This window comes from Camponotus floridanus, unplaced genomic scaffold, assembly GCF_003227725.1.
Source record: "Camponotus floridanus strain SB8 unplaced genomic scaffold, Cflo_v7.5 scaffold7, whole genome shotgun sequence".
Taxonomy (NCBI): domain Eukaryota; kingdom Metazoa; phylum Arthropoda; class Insecta; order Hymenoptera; family Formicidae; genus Camponotus; species Camponotus floridanus.
Genome location: NW_020229838.1, coordinates 1,110,708 through 1,123,962, shown reverse-complemented (window position 1 = coordinate 1,123,962; position 13,255 = coordinate 1,110,708). Strand labels below are relative to the sequence as shown.

Sequence of the window (13,255 nt, the reverse complement as noted above, 5' to 3'; positions counted from 1 at the left end):
GTCGCGTCGCTCTTTTTCGAGCGGACAAGAGGCCACTCGAGCATGTCACGATACGAGAGATTCGCGCTCTTAACCCTCTCGATCAACGACAGGAGATCGGATTCGACGGGAGATCCTCGTCGAGAAGAGGTCAGTCTTTGCCGGGCGAAATATCCACGGGAACGAAAAGAGACGACGAGAGGAGATCGGTTCTCTTGTACATCGGCCTCTCTTCTCTTTCTCGCTCTCGTTTCTTGTTCCTTCCGCCCTCGCCTTCGTCATCCTTTCGCACACGAACCTGGTATTAGACTCGTCTGCGCTTTAATTACTCTCCTCGAACCTTCTTCCTCTCTCGCGACTCTCAAGATTAACGGCGGCCTTCCGATTGTAACTGCTACGTGGGATGAGGGATGAGGGGTAGCCGCGGGCTATCTCGCTCGCCCTTTCCGAAGATTCTTGTAATCCCCGAGCATCGGTTCTCTATCAATTCGTCTCAGAAGGGATACGGGCGTTGTCCAAGTTTTTCGCAAGGATTCGCACGAGTATCGGATTTATTTAATCTAGAGATCGTACAACTCTTGTACTATAATTTTCTACTTATATAAATTCAGATTGATGATAATTTAATTAATAGTAATCTAAAATTAATTTAGTTCAACTGTTTATAACCTGGTTTTATTATATATAATTATTAAAAATCTCACAGCATTGATATTAATGATTAATGATGATTTAATTAATAATAACCTAAAATAAATTTAATTATTAATAGTCCCTCTATATAATTGTAATGTTATTTTTTTATATGTAATTATTAAAAATCTTACAGTATTAATATTAATGATTAGTGATGATTTAATTAATAATCTAAAATAAATTTAATTAATAATAATTCAACCATATTATTGTATTCTTATTCTATGTAATTGTTAAAAATTTCATAGCGTTAATAATAAAATATTCTGTACTTTTACGATGCGTCTTCTAATTCGCAGGATTTTTCAGGATCTTTTACCCTCGCCGGATCGTTTCCGCGATTGTCGTGAAACGAGAAAATGGTGTTCGCGGTAACAGTAATAAACTGGTCTCGACTATCTTCATCTCGTTGCCATCGTCGTCGTCGTGTTGCACGTCGCTTTCGCTTCTTTTTTACAACCCCGACACTCTCGGAAAAACTCTTGGCAAAAGTTAGTTCCCTCGGAGCGAACACGCCGAGTTTGTAATTCGCACGATTTTATAATCGCTTAAATTTCACTCGAGGAAATTTCGCGTCGATTGCGTTATAAAAATTTGCGAGCGCCGCGTAAAAGAGCGACGTTTACACTCGATCAAGATCGATAACTTTAATGAGGGATTCTTTTTATGTTACATTTTTTAGAGGAATCGCGAAGTGACTAATAGAATATTTCTTATAAATGAATAAAATATTCCTTACGCATGACAGATTCGTACACAATGATAGAGGTAAAATAAAAAATAAAATAAAAATTTGCATAAAAGAGGGAAACTAAAAATGTCTTAAAAATATCTTTTTGCCTTTTGGCAAAGTTTTAATCGACATTTTTTACTTGGAGCGAAAAGCCTTTCCCTTATATGTATAACAGGACTTTTAATTGCAGGGGAATTAATTATTGTAAGCAAGTATCATACTCGTTAACCGTTCATCGTAATGGATCTGTGCGATACACATACACACCTTTGCTTTGACGTATATTGATTCGAAGCATGTCGTACATGGTTACTAATTAACAGTCATCAGGGTACGCCAACGAGGGGTGACTACATCTGTATCGATCATCGCGTCGCGTCGTGTCGCCTTGATGTTGATTAATCGCCGATACAATTGAAAAATTGAAAATTACAGAATTAAATAGGAGAAAAAATATCACATTTCAAATCATAAAATATTTATTAAAATATATACATCACAAATTTCTAAATCTTTATCAAAATATTTGTTTTGATATCACTTTAAGCATCTTATGAATATCTTCAAGATTTATTCTTGGCATCTGTCGCGTTTTTAATTTTCGATATTATATCGACCTTTTTATTTGCTTGCGTCAAATATGAGGAATATTAAATTTACATCTAAAACAGCTTTGCTCGCGTCGAGTTTATTCAAATATGATAGCTATGAAATTCCTGTTGCGGATGTTAAACTTTGTCAACTCCGTCGGTCGCGGATCAGAGATCAGCGGATAGTGGTCGGTCCGTTTCGATGTGCGTAATTAAATCTCGTGTACGTGTGCACGTGTGTATGGATGCTGTGCGACAGTTATGATTATACGTGCTTGCATAAGCGTCGATTTTAACAGACGCTGAAGTGGCGCTTCGCGGTAACGTAAGCGCGCAGAATAAACATGATTCAACGAGATTAACGGCTGGCTCTCGTATTCGTATCCTTCTCTCGACTCCCGGCCCTTGCTTGACCAAACTTGAGACAAAGACGGGGATGCAACGCGAACAAAAGGAATTCGGGACAAAGGGAAATTAATTCTCGTGGTCTGGCAAAATTCGTGAACCGCCATCGCGTTAAATATGCTAATCTCTATCTAGGAATTTTCAGATGGCCTTACGATATAATCAAGCGCTTCTCAAAGGTTCATTAATTTCACACACGATGACGACAAACTCTTGATTGATTTAGACTTTTATAATTTCCCTGGTACAAATTATAAAATGAAAATTTAAAGATCGGAGTTACTTTTAATTAATCAAGTATTATCGCCAAGAGTTTTGAAAGTTAGGAGTCAACGATCGAGGTTTGGCAAGAATTTTAAGATTGCAGTTTTGAATTATGGAGGATTTACGTGCGTATTTTTGCGAGGCTCGCGATTTATTGCGTTCGCGAGGAGAGAGACGCCACTTTCAGGTCGCATCGAGCGTTCCTAAAGGGGGCTGTGCACACGTGATCGCACACGTATTCCGGCTTTAGTCACGGACTGACGGTTGACCGCGTCACCATCTAACCGAGAACTCATGTGTCCCTTTGTTTTGACTGATCGCCACCAGACCATGGCTCCCGCTGCTGCCCCTTTTCGCTCTCGGTCAAGCGATTCCCCGTGGTTTTCTGCGTGGTTTCCCGCCGCGGTCGTTTTATTACCGTCTCCTCCTTCGTCAGGAATCCGACGACGACACCCTAGACGTCTATTTGTCAGTGCTATTGACCTCGATCGATCATGCAGATAGAGTTGACGAGGCGATTTTTTCTCACAACTACGTGTTGCGAGCGTGATTACTTTATTAGGCGATGTAAAATTTTTCCGACGTATTTGATTGTGTCAGAGACAAAAAAAAATTTCGCGAGAATAAAATAGAAGTAGACAAAAAATGCGTTACCTCCCTCTGATATTCAATTATTTTCGATAGAATAACGTGATTGTGCGTTTTCAACCATGTGAACGCCACATCTGGCAACTCATAACCATTACATGGCTATCAAAACGTTTAAAGAACGGACGAGAGTGAATGGCACTCGACGCATCTGGATAAAACATCCCCTGCCTCGTCGATAACCTAATAACAAATGTCGCATTGAAAAATGGTCTCTTTCTCTTTCCTCTCTTCTCTCTTTCCCTCTCGTCAAAATCAATTCCGTGCGCATCAAACTTTAGGGGGCGAGAATTTTTCGCAAAACTTTTCGCTGCCTCGGAACAAGAATATGTTACGGTGCTTTGCAAATGTAAATCGGGAGAAAATTTTATGAGAGAAAATATTTTTTTATGAAAGAAAAATTTGCGAAGTTTATGGGACGAGTTGATGATAGATCGTGATTTTTTTTTAAGCGGGTTGTTTCTGTAATCTTTTGCCAGTTTTTTTACGAATGACTAGTTTCAGTTTTGTTGAGATAAATTTGGCTCGAGTGATTTACGAAGCGTTGTTGTTAAACGGTGAATAAATTTAATTCGTAAATTATTTGTGGAATTGAATTTTTTTTTTATAAAACATGAATGAGATGAAAGTTGTATATTATTTTAGATAATACATGATAAAATTATAAAATGATAAAATCAAAACAGATTTGAGAAGAAGGCAGAATACTTGATATCGATTGATATTGATTCTTAAAACTTATCTTATTTCGCTCTTTTATCAACTCGCTCTAGCGTGTAGCATTTTTTAATCCAGAGCGGAGATATTAATGGAGTTAACGAGATTATCCGCGGATGAAAACGGAAGAGAATGGGAAGAGAGAAAAAAAGCGCAGAGATGTGAGAGGCTGTTAAACGAGAGGGTGGACTCGAGGTGACACGAATGGCGCATTTTTCTCGTGACGATGAGAATTAATGACTGATACACGTGTGCAATACATGTGCGGCTCGAACGGCCTTTCACTACGTAAGCTCATTTTATTTCCTCCCCGTTCTCACCGTGATATTTGCACCGCAATTTCTTGCTGATTGTTTGCTCTTTATTGCACTTTGATACTTTCAGCAAGCGTGATTACATATTAAAATGTTTATAGTACCAGTCACGTTCGGAAACGATACAAAATACCGGTCGATTGCACAAAGTTAATGTTTTCGCGAGAATATCCGAGGGTCTTTAACCCTTTCGCACAATGAGTTTCTGTTTTTACCTCGATTTATCACTTATCTCAAGTATAAATTTGACACGACAGTAAATAGATGCAGAAAAAAAGGAAGATGGATGCGGATAAATTTGGATAAATCTTGCTTGTCGCTACTTAGGAAAAATCTATTATAAATATCTGTAAAGTATAAATTTTTAAATACATATGTGGTGGAAAAATGTATAGTATATTGAGAGAGAATTGAAAAATTAATATGTACAATTGACGTGTGACAAAAGTCTTCGCAAATATCTCTTTTCTCTTTTTTATAGATTTGCGAAGAAGCTCGTTTCGAAGATCTGAGCAATTGCTACTTTATTCTTGGAATCGATGTAATAGAAACGATGTTTTTTTATATTACATGAATGTTATGAGGCGAAAGACAAGCAGATGCACATTCAAAGAAGGAAGGGATTTTGCAATCTCTTTAGATCTTTAGAAAATTTACCAATTGAAAAATATTGAAAAATTTTTATATGTGAATATTAAATTTAGATTTCCTGCTCTTTTTAAAGCAGATAAAATAACTACATACATAAGATATGAAAAATAAATAATAAATATAAATAATAAATATAAATATTTTAAAATAAATATTTTAATAAATATATATATAAAATAAATATTTTAATAAAATTCAAAATATAGTAGATAAGCAGAATATGATGTAATATAATAATCTATTGCAATATTTAATACAGTATTCATATTTCACTGTCAGAATATTTTATATAGCTACACTGAAAAAAAATTTTGTTGAATATTGCCAAAAAAATATTCTGCTGTAGTAACTGTACATCATTATACTGAACTCTCTGTTTTGATGATTTGAATAAGCTTTTTTTACATCAACAAATTATTTCGGAATATTTTAGTTATATTTATTTGAACGTATCGGACAATATATTTAGTTGAGCAAAACAAATTTTGACTTTTTCAACCAACTTTTTTTTTCAGTGTATGTTTCAAATTAAGCGTTACCTCGAAAATATTACCTGCATTAATAGTATTCCAATTCGATCATGTCATTCATTTCGAGAACGTTCAATGCGCTATTGAATTATATATCAAATTTAGAAAATAATTCATATATTAAATATTCTGATAATAATATTTGTTTACATGTCATAAAAATAAAGAATATTAAGATATCTTAAAAATATTTTGAAAAGTTGTCAATCTTTGATTTCTGACAATTAAAACAATCTTTCAAAAATAATAAAATTTTATAATGGATATCTCACATATTTCACAGTATTACATAATTCCTGATTATCGTATTTCTGAAATATTGTAATATGCATGTAAATTAAATAGATAGGTTTAAATAGATTTTGTTCCATTATGTATAATTTGAAATTTATTAAATGATAGTCCAGAATAAATCATGAAGCAAATTGGTAAAATCTTCAGTTACAGAACATGTCATTCAACTCGTGTGACTTATTCCAACAACTCCAAATTTATATCCACGAGACTTAATTAAATTATGTCACTTTAAATTATTCGTTACTCTGATTTACGAACGAATGTATAAATGTATAAATGTATAATATGTATGTCGATACGTAATTTTAATCTGAGAAATCGATCGCTTGCGGTATTATAATTAGTATTATGTAATCCTGCAAATTTATTCATTCGAAATTTTAATCCGCTTTTTCATTAATTTTCATTAATATTTATTATATCATCATTTCTTATCATCTCATTGAGGGATAAATATAATATATTCACTTCTTCTAAATCATTCTATAATTAAACTGAAATATTTTCTGTGATGATTAGATAATAATTGACTCGTTTCAGAGATGAAACATTTGATCTAGTTCGAATTAAGATCATCGCGCCGCTTATGATCCTATCATTAAGAACGATCGCGTCAAATCTCTCAGCATTCAAGGATCCCCATCTCCTTTCGCTATCCTTTCGCAATCTCCACGCCCACCTAAATTCGCGCTTTGCATGCGTTCACGAGTATCCTTCCTCGTATCCTATTATCCCGTCTCTCCCTCCTTCGGCGTCCGAGAGCGCCCGGAAGATAGGACGAAGAGTTCACTTCCGCCGAATTTATATTTCTATCGCGTCCGCGTTATCCTTACTCGATCTCTCCCCCAATTCTCCGCTCGTCTTTTTCTTCGCTCCGCAGAATTGGTTGAAGGGCTTCGGCGCGATTGTCGGAGCTTTAAAATATCTTCGCCAGGGCCAACAAAACTTAACGAAGTTGGAAAACGTTGATTAAATTAAACTTTCCAATCTTTTTAATATAAAATTAAATGAATAATACTAATGGTAAAGAGCATATTTTACAATTTTTTCCGCGAAATAAGAAACCAATTTAGTTAGAAAGCCTATTAAGGATTGCCTTTCGGATTCGGAGACGGGAAAGGAGGCAGGAAACGAAAACTCTCCGAGGGGGATGGGAAACGGGTTGAAGAAAGAGAGAGCGGGACGGGGGATGGAGAAACGGTAGAGTGCGGTTTAGGGCAAACTGAAAACCGATAAACCCGCGATGTCTAGACGAGCCGCGTTTATTTATGTAACAATGTCGGGTGCCCGCCGACGAGGCAACCGCGGCTACAACCGCCGACGCTCTCTTATCGGCCAACTTTTCACGAGGAGTTTTGCGTTTCCTCTCTATGCCGACTAGGCTTTTGTGTTGCGGCGAACGTCACTGCCTCCAGGAAAATCCCGACGATGCGAGACACGACGTCGTCGCTTGACGTCGTTTCCAAGGGAGGGATTGTATATTTGAAGTTGTATGAAGTATAGATTTAGACTCGGACAAGATCCTGTTACCGTTAATTAAATTCGAATTGCTATTTGAATAATGTTATTATTATCGAAGAATCGATTTAATTCTAATAAATGTATGTGTAATTCGATAATATAATTATTATTAATTATAATTATATCAAAAGAAGAAATTATGATTGTATTATAAAAATACGTTTTGTGATTTAATATGTATTTTTAATTGATTTTCAGATTGTTATACTATTTTTATCGTACTATACATTATTTAAAATTATCAATTTTATATACAATTTTATATAATTTTGTACATATACTAGTATATTTTTTTAATTATATTAATTGAAATCCACATTTAATTTTGTAAAATAAGCTTGCATATTTAATGCTAATATTATATTTAAATATATATTTCTATTCCGAGAACACTCAATATTATTAATATTCCATTATTAATATATGTATTAATAAATAATTATATTTCTCTTGTCATAAACTTTTAATTTCTATAAGATACGGCTTCCATGTCAAATTTTCGAATTCGGTTTCAAATGACACTGTACAAGGTAATACTTTTGCAAAGCGAAATCCAACTGGAGTTGAAATAACAGACTACTGTCACTCGTATGCAATCATCGCGGTATTAAAAGCGCGTATTTTCCGACGTCGATTCTCCTTTAATTACATCGATGTCAAGAACTGGGTGAGTGACACATGAATGTCAAAGGGAGGAATAATTAGTGTGCGTTAACAACTCTTGAACTATCGCGATCCCGCGATCTTCGTTCGCGCGACCGGAGATATTTGCCTTTGTGCATCGCACGTATATGAGCACAAATTGCAAAATACGAGCGGCTTTGCCGCGGGCACGACCAATTGTCGGAGGGAAAGACCTTCATTGAGACTGCTGTGCGCGATCTCTCTCTCTCTCTCTCTCTCTTTGCTCTCTTATTCCCAGTGGTTAATACGACTCGCGGGCGCAGATTGCGCGACGCGAAATGTCTCGTTGCTCGCGCGATTTTCTCACCGCGAAATTGCGGGAACGGGGCGTTCGATGATGTGGATAAAACCTCCCTTCCCCTCTGATGGAGAAAAACCCCCCCGTCGCGCGTGCTCGTACTTTCTTTGAATATCATCGAACGGGAGACGATCGAGAGAGCGTAATTTCACCGTCTGAAATTCCACCGCGATTTACACGCGCGGTTTGTGGGTGTGTGGGCTCGTTATTTCTCGAACATGTCTAAAGACCCGTGAATTTACTCGAAGCGTGTTCAATTTAATGCCCTCTCTCTTGCGTCGAGCACGTGCTCCGATGACAAAGTTTTCTAATATGACCGACGAGTCTTCGAAAATATAGCGGTAAGAACGAGTTCGGATTCAGTCATCAAATATATTTAAATATATGCGTCTTTCTTTCCTTGATCACATTCGCGCTTCGAGTACAAATGTTATATTTATATTCGGATCGAATGTAGACTTTTTGGAGCTGACGTTAAATTTGTAGTTTTCGTATCGTTCTTTTTTTCATCATGAAAAATATTGTAATAATAATTAAGTAAAAATATTATAATAATATTTAAATAAAATGTAAAATATTATAAATAAAATATTATAATAATATTTAAATAAAAATATTAAATATTATATCGCAAGAACGAAACGCGATTTATTGGCTCGGCATTGTAGCTGATTTCTGTGATTATCGTCTTTCAATTCACGTTCATCGCTTTACGTGTGCCTTACCTAAGTCATTATTATGCTTGACAGATCGCGACGAAAGAATCGCACCATTTCGGTACGATGGCGAAATGGATTTCATCGCGTTCCGCTCATTTGAAGCGGCAAAATATGGAAACGGCCTTGGAAATTTTTATTAAAAGTGTAAACTGCTGTGAATTTATGAATGAAGTAGTTGACATTCTCTCGTGTCATTCTTCTCGTTCTTGCCTGTTTAGCTTCTGTGATTGATTAATTCCTTGTGGCTTGATTGTCAAGATGATGATGACGTTCAGTGAATATTAAAAAGGACAATCATCGAGAGGAGATTTAATATTGATTGAAAGGGGCCAGAGTCGTGTATTATTTTCAAACCTTTAGAGTAAATTTTATTTGTGATTGGAAAATTAAGCGCTATTTATTTGTTTATTAATGCGCAGGATAAATAGACGATTGTAAATAATGACACAAAAATATAAATCTCTATTATAATACTAATTATTTATTTATTTATTATTAAAATAAAATTTATATTAAATAATGCAGTAAGCGTTTTTTGTTGGTAATTATTTAATAATTTATTAATTAAGGAATATTTGCGAGAATATGGATTGCAAAGATAATACCATTATTAGTGCGATTATTGAGTGGGTCTGTGTGTTACGCGGGTTTTGCCGGATACATATACTTTACAATTCCATATAAATCTCATTGAGTGGAAGAGGAATTAACGCGATTTCCTCGAATAACTAATTAAATAATAAACATGCAATATTGAAGTATTGACATTTTATGGATTTGTATAACTATTATTCGGCGATAAATGAATTAATTCACTTGTAGCACATTCGATTAGGGAGTTAATTAATTGCATCGTTTTTTATCATTTGTTTCTATGCTGCAAATTAATTTGTTTAAATATACATACATTTAATTCTTTAGACCAATTTAATTCCGACTTTAAATCTCGATTTTAAATCTTTATTCGACTTCATTTCCATGATTTCCATTTTCGATTTTAAATCTTTATTCGACTCCATTTCCATGATTAATATTTTTTCGTATGATCTCGCCGTATTCCTTCGGTTTACACGGTACGCTTAAAGCTCAATGGCACACACGCACATACGCACACGCACACATTCTCTCGTAAAATGTCATCCCGACCGGTTAATCGAAGTCGAGGAAGAAATAATGCATCGGCGCGATGCAGCTGCGCGCAGTTGCATCGAAATCTCGCCAACGTAAGGATTCGAGGCAGGGGCCCCCGCAGTCGCCGCCGCAGTCGGGGGCCCCCCGGATACCGATCCACCTCCGGGAAGAGGAAGGGGAGGGGGGACGAAAGGGAGTCCGGTCGCACAAACCCGTCGATTCTCTTCTTTTTCCACGGTACATCAGGAGCTCCCTCGTTCTCTCTTCCGCTCCGGGAATGCTTGCGGTGCACCGCTGCACCGCGACTGCTACTGCATCGCCGACATCGCGCACGTAACCCGACCGCTTCATTCACGAAAAACGAGCAACAGCTGGATTTTCCCTTTTACTCAATCGCTCGGATTTTTCACACCGAGAGCTTCGATGCTATAAAAATGCTCTCTAGTAAAATTCTTGATAGCCAAAACGGGGGTCGAGCACTTTGCGACGATGATGATTCCACATGTCTCTCCTCGGTTTTAATAATGGAAAAATTTATATTCGATATTGGATTATCTTGAAACTTACAGAATATCCAAATCAGAAATAAGTTCACGTGTACATCTCAAGTGGAATTCTTTCCCTCCTCGAAGAAGAGCTCTCTCGTTACTCCGTTCACATAGTCTTCGAACGGAACGGGCAGCTTTGGTACACACCGGTTCCTCACGAAAAGTAAATAAAACAGAGAACGGCCGCGTGTGCACATGTACGACGATTGCAAATACGGTTCCTTTCAAAGGGAGCTCTTTGCCGGGAGCCGTCCCCCGGGGTCCCGATTCAGAGTCACCACCTTCTTGTCTTGTGTTGGTACACACGAGAGCGTATATATTTTCCTGAAGTATCGTATGCACACGGGGTATACGGATACAGGTGGCTCGGGCCTTAAAAATGCAGTAAAGGAGAGTACATAAGGTCAAGAGGGTGGTTACGAGTACCGGCGGGTTTCTCGAGTGCCAAACGATTCAATGTAGAGCCCTTTCACGACCTTTCAGTTTTTTCGTCTCTCTTTCTTCTCTGTTCCTTCTTCTCTCGCCTCTTCTCTTCTCCTTTCCTTCTCCTCATTTTCTTCTCTTGGTTTTGCACCGTCGTTTATATTTTCTTCTTTGCGCGATTCTATCTGCGCCACCCAGTTTCCTGAGCCGAGGATGTAGAGAAGGCGTTCGACCGAAAAGCGCTGATGATCGCCACGACGATTCAACATTTTAGATGCATCAGTCGGAAGCGGCTTTATAAAGAGGAAAGAGATTTATGCTCGCTGAAAATGTGAAAGTCACATGCGCTAATGCAGGTTTGCGGCGTTATTTTTATGTCGGAGAAAAATGCTAGCGGTTACATTATGTAGTTATGTAGAGAGTGCATTTGCATTGTTTTTTTCTTCATCTTCAAACTACAAAATGACGCTGGTTATTCCAAATTTAATGGCATTTGACATTAAGTTCAAGAGCTTATTTTATTGGATATTGGCTTTTTTTATTGGATATTTCTCTATCAAAAAGATTAATTAATTGGTCCCCCTTCGCTCTGAAATTTTTCTCTTTTTAATGGCGCTTTTCGAAATTTTTTGTAGTATCATTCTTTTAATTTTACATCGATATATTTCTTTTCAATTTCATTGCGAAATTCTTTTCGGGCAAACGTCGCCGGCGGCGAGAATGTACGCTTTTTTCGCAGGCACGAGAGAACGTTTGCCGAGGCCTGTGCTTAACTGATTTCGCGGCTGAGGCGCTTCTGTTAAAGAGAGATGCTCTTTAGCCAGCGGCGGGCAGCGGAAAGATGGATAGGGGACGAGGGCTATTCTTTAGTTGCGCGTGAGGGCGAGAAACCGGCGTAAAAAGAGGACGCCGGCTACGAGCTCGCGAGCTCGCACGAGAAGACGGATTGTTCGCGGAACTGACACCGGTTTTACGATCTTACCATTAACCCGCTTTTCCGCTTTATTGGCGCGTCGTCCAGTCGGAGCGTTTCTAGCCAAGTGCCGAGTCATTAACAGGAGCCGTCTCTGTTATTCGTTTTCTCATTTAGCAACCTCGGAAACTTCCCTCTGCAAGTGCATTCTCATTGCAATCAATAGGAATGTGTTGTCTAACGACAGGTATTGCGAGCTTCGTTAATGTACGCAACATATACTTTGCATTTGTATTTTTTTCACATCAATGATTCACTTCTACCACTATTGATTGCAATGAGAAACATCCACAATATCCTGCTAGTCACATAATGCAAATGTTTTGCATACTTGCCCAGTTGCATATTTGCATACGTGGTTTAAGCATAAAAACTGAGAAAATTAATTTCTGAGAGTCTCGGTTTATTAATAGCTGAGGTCATGAGATATTTTATATAAAAAGTTGCATATTATAAGAAAATTTCATATAAATTAAAATTTTATGCAAATACACATTATAAGCAAATTTCGTATAAATTGAAACAGTATGCAGATTTTTAGAAATTTCACTTTTAATGCTGAAGACATTATATACATTATGAAAAAGTTTCGTATAAATTAAAATAATATGTAAATTATTTTCATTGTGCGACTGATAGGATATTGTGAATGAGACAAGATTCTGCGGTATTTGTGACTTTCGAGTCACTCTTTCTCCGCGATTCTTCGACTACTTGTATAACTTTTTTCGGAAGCTAATCGCAAAAACCACTGAATCGATATGCGGCCCCAAAAAGAATATCTTAATTCGTCCTATCATTTGCATGCCGATTTTACGACTCACTCTTATTCTTCTTTTAGGATTTTTGTACCTGCGTGTATCTGTATGTAATGATTTCATAAAATTTATTTTTAGCCATGAACATTCGAATCTTTCGTCTTTGAAAAATGTATATCCATGCAATATATAATATTGCGCTTTAAATAATAGCTACATATTTTATATATATATTTGAAAAAAAGTAAGAAGTATAAAAATAAAATTCTTTAATACATTATTTTCACTAAAAAAGGACTTATTTTTTAAATTGTCTAATTATGTAATGCAGTTTAGGCCACATAAGATTTTTATAAACATTTCTTGTGAAAAATGT

At 36.7% G+C, this 13,255-nt stretch overlaps 1 protein-coding gene across 2 annotated transcripts in view; it reads left to right on the top strand.

Moving 5' to 3' along the window:
- LOC105251577 (glypican-6) overlaps positions 1-13,255 on the top strand; it is a 125,586-nt gene that overhangs the window by 51,954 nt on the left and 60,377 nt on the right. The gene's annotated exons all lie outside the window — the stretch shown is intronic.